Source organism: Malania oleifera, chromosome 6 (assembly GCF_029873635.1).
Source record: "Malania oleifera isolate guangnan ecotype guangnan chromosome 6, ASM2987363v1, whole genome shotgun sequence".
Taxonomy (NCBI): Eukaryota; Viridiplantae; Streptophyta; class Magnoliopsida; order Santalales; family Ximeniaceae; genus Malania; species Malania oleifera.
This window is the reverse complement of record NC_080422.1, coordinates 36342790-36350534: the sequence shown is the minus strand read 5'-3', so window position 1 is coordinate 36350534 and position 7745 is coordinate 36342790.

Below are 7745 nucleotides of genomic sequence, written 5' to 3'. Positions count from 1 at the left end.
CTGTTTATCATAATTTCAAAACCATAGTTCGTGTACTGATTTTAGGGTTTTCCTGAAATTGTCATACCATGCTTGTCTTGGAAAAATCATAATATTTCAATATAACATATTTTTCATGGAAATGTTATACTCATGTCACACAAATGTATATAGCCTTATAAACTCATACTTTACTCTGAAATCATATTTTCATATAAAATGTGTTAAAATAATTTTCCTCTTCAATAACAGTATTCTCAAACATAATTTTATATCATACATATTTCCTGAAAATAAATGTTATTTAATTCATAATAATTTCATGAAAAATACTGACTTAATTTATCCCCTTACTTGACTTAATGAGAAGCCCACAATTTAAACCAAACCTACACCCATGTGTTCCCTAGTACAATACCCTAAAATTACATTTTCCTCAACAAAACTTCAGTATTATTCTACCTAAAGCATTTTTCTCAGTCCAGAAATACTAAATACCCTATAACACTCAAAATATCCAACTTACCCAGATGTTGGGATGGTGCCCAAGTTGGCCTAACCAACGAACTACTCTAGCAGATTTAAAGAGAATCTTCCTAGGAGTAGCGTGGCGGCTTCTGATTGTCTAACCGGTGAATGATGAAGCTAGAAACTTAGAGAGAATGGAGGGGGAGATGTTTTAGAGAGAGAGAGAGAGAGAGAGAGAGAGAGAAAGGGTTTCCTGAAAAATTCTCACGTTGAAATCCCAATTTGGCATACTAATACAGGCTTCTTCATCTACGAGACACGTCACCTCGTCGACGAGTCCAGGAAGGAATTTTTTTGACGAACTCCTAACCTTCATCGACGAATTTCAGGCTCTGCTATAACTTCTCTCAGTATTTCCCTGTCGACGAGACATGTGACTTCGTCGACGAAATAAAGAAGGTGGTTCGTCGACGAAGGGGACAAATTCGTCGACGAACCCTACTTAATCTCCTTTTAAATTTATCCTTCTTCTCAATTATTTAATTATTAAAATTTTTGGGTCTTTAAAAGTCTTGTACCTATTTTTAAAAAAAACATATGGCATTTTTGCACACAAAATAGTATTAAGTATAATTGGTCATTTTAAGATGAACATAACATGATAAACATGGACATACTAGAAATGTCCTCAACTCATTGCAATTTAAACGCTAAAGTCCCTTTAAAAAAATTAACTTTCATGACAACAACAAGTATAAATTTGTAAAAATTAGCACAGGTCATGAAAACATTTAAGTACATAAGCAAGAGATAAGATATATCTTTTGTGAAAACATTTCTTGTTATAGAAAGAAAAAGAAAAGAGAAAGAAATCCCCCTTTTAATATCATCAAAAGAGTATTGGGGATGATGCTTGCTGAAAAAGGGAACTTTACTACAAAGCTCAAGCAAGCATTATTTTTCTGATTTTGCAGTTAAGCACAATTCATAATATAACCAAAAAAAAATTGACCACATAGATCCCAAAGATATCAAAGAGTTTAAAACATGGATCGTATGGCTAACAAGAATAATTGTGGCTAAGCAATATCCTCATTTAAAATATTCAATAAAATCATCAAAATTAAGCATATGCCACAATACAACTTAATATAGATCTAAACATAAGAATAGGTGAGCGCAAGCAGATAAAGATTTCAAGTTTGAAAGTTCCCCCTTTGGATTTGAATACAATTTAAATGAAAACAACTACTTATACTAATCAAAGATTAATTTCATTAAACACACCAAGCAGTATAAGCAAACATTTTAATTTTCTTAAACCAACTATACTAAATATTTATCAACCATTGATTAGTATAGTTGTCCCTATAAGCCACAAATGCATTGGAGATAGATTTCAAAGCATGATATAATGCTCATGAACCAAGAACAAACCACATCTATTCATAGAGCTTTAAGAGCTGGATATGATGTTCTGGATTTTAAGAAGAGCATCAATATTCAAAAAGTGAAACATGATGCAAGTGAGTCCTTTATGCTCTTTTTCTAGGGATGGAACTACGCTCCCCTATATGTGTTCTCATGTATGCATTATCAATTTAGGATGAAGATCAGATTTTCATTTAACATTCAGTCATCCTTTAAAATAAAGTCTAGTATGCAACATATTATAACTGTTCTGCACAAGGTCACTATATATTGCATTCTATTTAACACTAGATAGCCAAGAAGGCTATACTCATATAATTATGCAATAATCATGCAGTTTACACAAGCATGCACCAAATCATAATCGTTTAAGCACATGATATATGAATTTTGATTACTTTGGAAAAATTCTAACGAAATTTCGGTAGCATGCCGTCTATAAATAGAACATTTTCCTATCAAAACCTGGTTGTTTTCAGCAAGTAATTCACTTAAAGCATGCAACAACCTAAATTCACTAACAGCATACAATTCACATCACTGCATTAGCCATGCAGGTGGCATTCAGTTCAATTAGTAGGCAATCTAGTAGATAATCAATTTAATTGATTCAAAATATAAACTATCCAAAAAAAATATAATCATTCAGTATATTATGGATAGTAATCAGCAGTCTTGTTCACATAAAGGCATATGGGCATGGAATATGATCATGAGAGCATTTAATTTAGAATTATGAAATTACAAAGAGAAATGCTCCCCCTCAGTTATGCACTTTACTTATCATTATCTTATGCCTTTTACTTTTATTCATTCTTCACTATCTTAGCCAAATGTTCTAAGATTTTCAATAATTCAAGCTTGGCTTTTTATGCTTTGGCTTAGAGGACCAAAAAGTCACAAACAATATTTCTTCAGGGTCATACACCTATTTCTGCCTCTTTTCTTATAAATCTCAACACGTGAGAGGCTCAAGTTTGAATGGCTTTGGATTTTTACACTTCATGCATACGTTTCTTTGAAGTTTGTTCCATCATCTAGATTGAAACCTATTGCAATCATTTTAGCCATTTAGCTTATTTCAAGGAGATGAAGCTCTAAATGATTTGACGTTAATTTGAGAACTTATAAAGTGAATAAGAATAAATACTCTTAAAAGTTTAAACACCATTAAGTTCAAAAGAGTATTTAGAGGAAGTAGAACATTATACAAAATAAGCAAGCTAGAGAATATGTCCTAACTTATTTGGGCAAAGAGCATTATGGAGTATATGAATTTTCTTGAATACTGCTCTTTGGTCATTTTGATTTGCCACAGTTGGAAGGTATCCTCTAAAAATGATTAATTTTGAGCAAGTATATGAACCAAGGGATAGGTAGAGTCTTTGTCGAATGTGATCATATAATGGCAAAGTTTTCCTATGGAGGAGACAGCTATTTCATGGACCAAAATTAGAGAGTTTTTACATTTAAAACTCAAAAGGAATATTGTGATTTGACAATAAAACTTGAATCCCTTAGTGGATGTCTCTAATTTTGATTGTGGAATGATGTCTTTAAACAAGCACCAGCAGAATAGGAAGTTATGATCAATAGTAGTGCTTATGACCTCAGTGATGACTAAATTTTGATTTAGGTTTTTATATTCAAAAATTGAGTTTAGGGTATAACAATATGTAGTGAGATGGATTCCCTAAAGCTCTATTATGGGCAATGGACACAAGATGCATAACTTTAAGATATGTATATTTACACATGAATTAAGCATTGATAATTATTTACAAATTAAAGTATAGTTGTCCATTTGGAAGTGGATTTTACCCAATCTCATATTTTGACCAATCATAAAGATATATATATTTATTAAGGTTTGGATTGGATATATCACTAGAATTTTCGTATTTGCTTGATTTTCTTATGATCTTAGTATACAAAAATTGTGTATAGTGGATGCATATGCTAAGATTTAACATTTTGAGCACACACCACTTCCTGAGCCTTTAGTCATCACAACCCCTAAACCTATGAACTAAGATAGGATTAAATAATTATATAATTCTAATCGGAATCTGATCTTCCTTTGGTCATAAGGGGTTTGCCTTTATGATTACTCACATCATTTCTTTATCCAAGCCTCTGGCACTTCTAAATAGATAATTAAACTAGATGTTCTCTTTCCTTTTACAATATAAGCATACTTTATGTGCATGTGAAAGAATTTGCTTATTTGTTCCATTTTTACTTGACGAGGCGTGACTATGTGTTTGATAAACTAAATATGAACCCTTCTTGAAAATATTTTTCTTTTTAACTTTTAAAGGTTTATAGGAGTTATCTTTTTCACTGGTGGATTTGAAAATCATTCCTTAGTAATTTTCAATTTTTCTTTGTAAGCAAATGATTTTCAAAACTTTCACAATCTTTTTCTTTTCTAATGTGGCATGATATTCTCTTAAATTTTCTAATTGTATTGCCCACCTTTAATTCTCATTCTTCAAGATTTCTTTCATCTTAGACATCCTAACTAGAAACTTGTGCGTTTTCAATAAAACATTTTCTAGTTTTTCACTAGAGGCCACGCCATCATCATTGAATTTATTGCATGATTCAACATAAAATTTATCACTATAATTGTCACATGAATTAATGTATGCATTATTAACAGTATTATAACCGAATTCAATAGATGATTCAACACATGATGTATAGTAGTTTTCAACACAAGAATTATCAATAGATGTAGAGGGAGAACCATATACCTCTTTCTCTGCTAATGTTACTTGCCCATGATTTGTCACTACCTGATCATTTGAGCATGGAACTTCTAAAGTGGCGGTCTCTTTCTCCTGGGTCTCTTCATATTTCTTTTCGAACTCTTCCCATATTTCCTTAGCGCTAGAACAAACCATGATCTCATGAAAAGTATTAGAATCTAAAGCGCGGTATAATATATCAATGGCATTATGATTAATCAAATTAAAATCATTTTCATTTATTTGCGCACAGCTTCTTTTAGTAATCATTTACCAAGTTCTCCAATCCATAGATTTTATAAATATGCTCATCCTTAGTTTTCAAGTGATGAAATCCATATAAAAAAATACAGGAGACCTAGAAAGTGACTGTCCCTCACCGAATGGGGATACACCAACAAGAGCCATTGCGATCTTTAACATAAGCGGTTAAACTTTTTGCAACTTGATTCTGATACCAAATGTTATTTTTGGTGTAATCCTAAGAAAGAGGGTGAATTGAAGATTTTAAAATTTCTAGGTCAAACTAGGATCAAGATCAGTATTTCCTAACCTAGAGTCTCTCTAAGCAATTACCAATTCAAATATAGATATACGGTAATATTTAAATCATGCACAACATTCACAATAAATCAAATATAAACATACATGTGCAGGAAAGATAAATAGAAAGGAGAGAGAGGAATTCTAGTACATACTCATATGATAAAACATGAAGCTCAATATGTATGTAACGATAAGATCGTTATATGAGTAATGTGATGCTTCCCAAATTTATTTTTAATCAATATCTCCCAAAAATAATTTCTTAAAAATAAAAACTTTGGAGATCTAAGGGTTGATTTCAACTAAATTTATGCAAGAATAACAAATAAGATCTTTAAAAAAAACAGTCTTGAATAATATGCAGATCTAAGTTCTAGCTATCAAACAACTTGTAGATTAAACCTTTAAATAAAGATATGTTTTTGGATATTACAAAGATTTAAAAACAATAGTTTTTCAAGTAGTTTTTGCACCAATAATGTAAAACTCTTTGTATAAAGATGTAACTTTGAATATCACAAGGATTCAACTCTTTGTATAAAGATGTAACTTTGAATATCACAAGGATTCAATCTTTAGAGTGTTGTTCCCAAAATATTTTTTTTTAAATAAATAACTATGGGAAAATAGGTGTCTTGCTCCCAAGAATATTTTTATATAAACAACTAATGGTGAAGAATACCGCTTAATAACTGTTGGAATTGGTGTGATCCCAAGAGGGGGGTGAATTGGGTTTTAAAAACTTTTCGACTAATTTAAACGTTTTGTTGATTCACCACATATCATATCTCATTTTCACATGTGTATGTAAATTAATAAAACAATAAATGTAGATATACACGTGCAACATATCTCATTTAAATAAAAGTGTGCATGCAAGTAGTTAGAACTATGAATAAACAAACATACACATTCTGAATTTAAAGTGCATAAATTAAATGAAATAAGGAGAGAGCGACACACGATATTTGTTATCGAGGTTTGGCCAAACCAGCCTACATCCCCGCCTTGGGCATACCCCCAAGGATTACACTATCCCTGCTCACTTAAATGGGCAGAGTAGAAGCCATTTACATCCTCTCCTTACTGGGTGAGGAAAACACCAGTTCAATTTTCGAGCTGAATCGAACCGACCTCACTTATAGGACTAAGACTCCCCAGTTCAATTCCGAGTTGAACCCAATTGATCTAATGAAAACATTTTTGTACACATAATATGCTTCTGAAAATACAAGCAACTATGTATATATTTAAGCTCTAGTAAATGTACACTCTAATGATATGAAATATGCTCAGTAAAGTAAGGGTGCTTTTCTAAATAATATTTTTGAAATCTTTGAACAAAATATATATAATGAATATTTCAAAGATTTATCCTAAAATGAATATTTCTCCCAAAAATATTTTTCAATGAAATAATTGGAGAAAACTTCAAGCTTACTCTCAAAAATTGTTTTTGAGAAATCAAAGTATATGTGAGAGTAAGTGATCTAAAAATAAATGCCCAAAACAAATATGCTCTCTTTCAAAATAATTTTTGAAATGAATTAAAGGAAAGAGACTTTTGGAGAGTAAAAGATTTGCCCCAATAAAAGAGTTTTGCAATAAAAATGTGTTTTGGGGGAACATTGATTAGGATAAAATTAGAGAGAAAAGTTGTGTAATCAAAGTTGTTAATTTTGACAAATGAAGGGGTATATATAGTTCTTACGAAAAATATGACTGTTGGGACACGCTGGGTATTATTAAAAATGTTTAATTAATTTTTAACCCCAATTACCCTTAATTACTTATGGTAAATTTGGCCAACCCAAGAGTTTCAGGTGCCTAACCCTTGGGTTCGGTCGCCCGAAAAAAACACATGAAGAAAAGTGATTTTTTCATGTTCGGGTGCCCAAGGATAGGTTTAGGTGACTGAACTAGGCGATTTTCCAACCTGCTCAAGCTTCGGTCACCTGATTAGAAGTTCGGTCTACCGAACTTCAACATTCGATCACCTGAGGAGAATTTAAATGTGAAGTTCGGGTGCCCGAGGCAAGTGGAAAAGTTAGCATTAAAAGTTTAGTCAACCGTGAACACTCAGTTCATTTTGGTTCGGTTGCCCGAAGATAGGTCAACAATTTGAATTTCCACACGTTCGGTCGACCAAGGCGTTTTCAATGCACAAGGTTCAGTTGCTCGAAACCCTTTAAAACTTAAGCCTAAGTCCTGTTTTTGAGTAAAAGTTATGTGCAGGGACCTAGGGTCTATCTAAGGCCTAGGCTTTTTAATATAGCCCAAAAACCTGGCGTCTGTCTACGGTTTTGTCTGAGCATTCAAAACATATTATGCAGGCTATATGCATTTATTACAAACCAAAATATAAAAACCTAAATGCATATACAAATAAAATCAAAATGTCTTCTTCTTGATCTTCTTTGCTCTTTAATCTTCATGGAAAACCCCTGATCATATAAGCTTTATACGTCTTTGGCTTCCATTCTTAAACCCCTAATGTGTGTATTGAATTATAACATGTTCAATAACAAGATACACACATAAGTAACTTGCGGTTTATCATTATCAAAA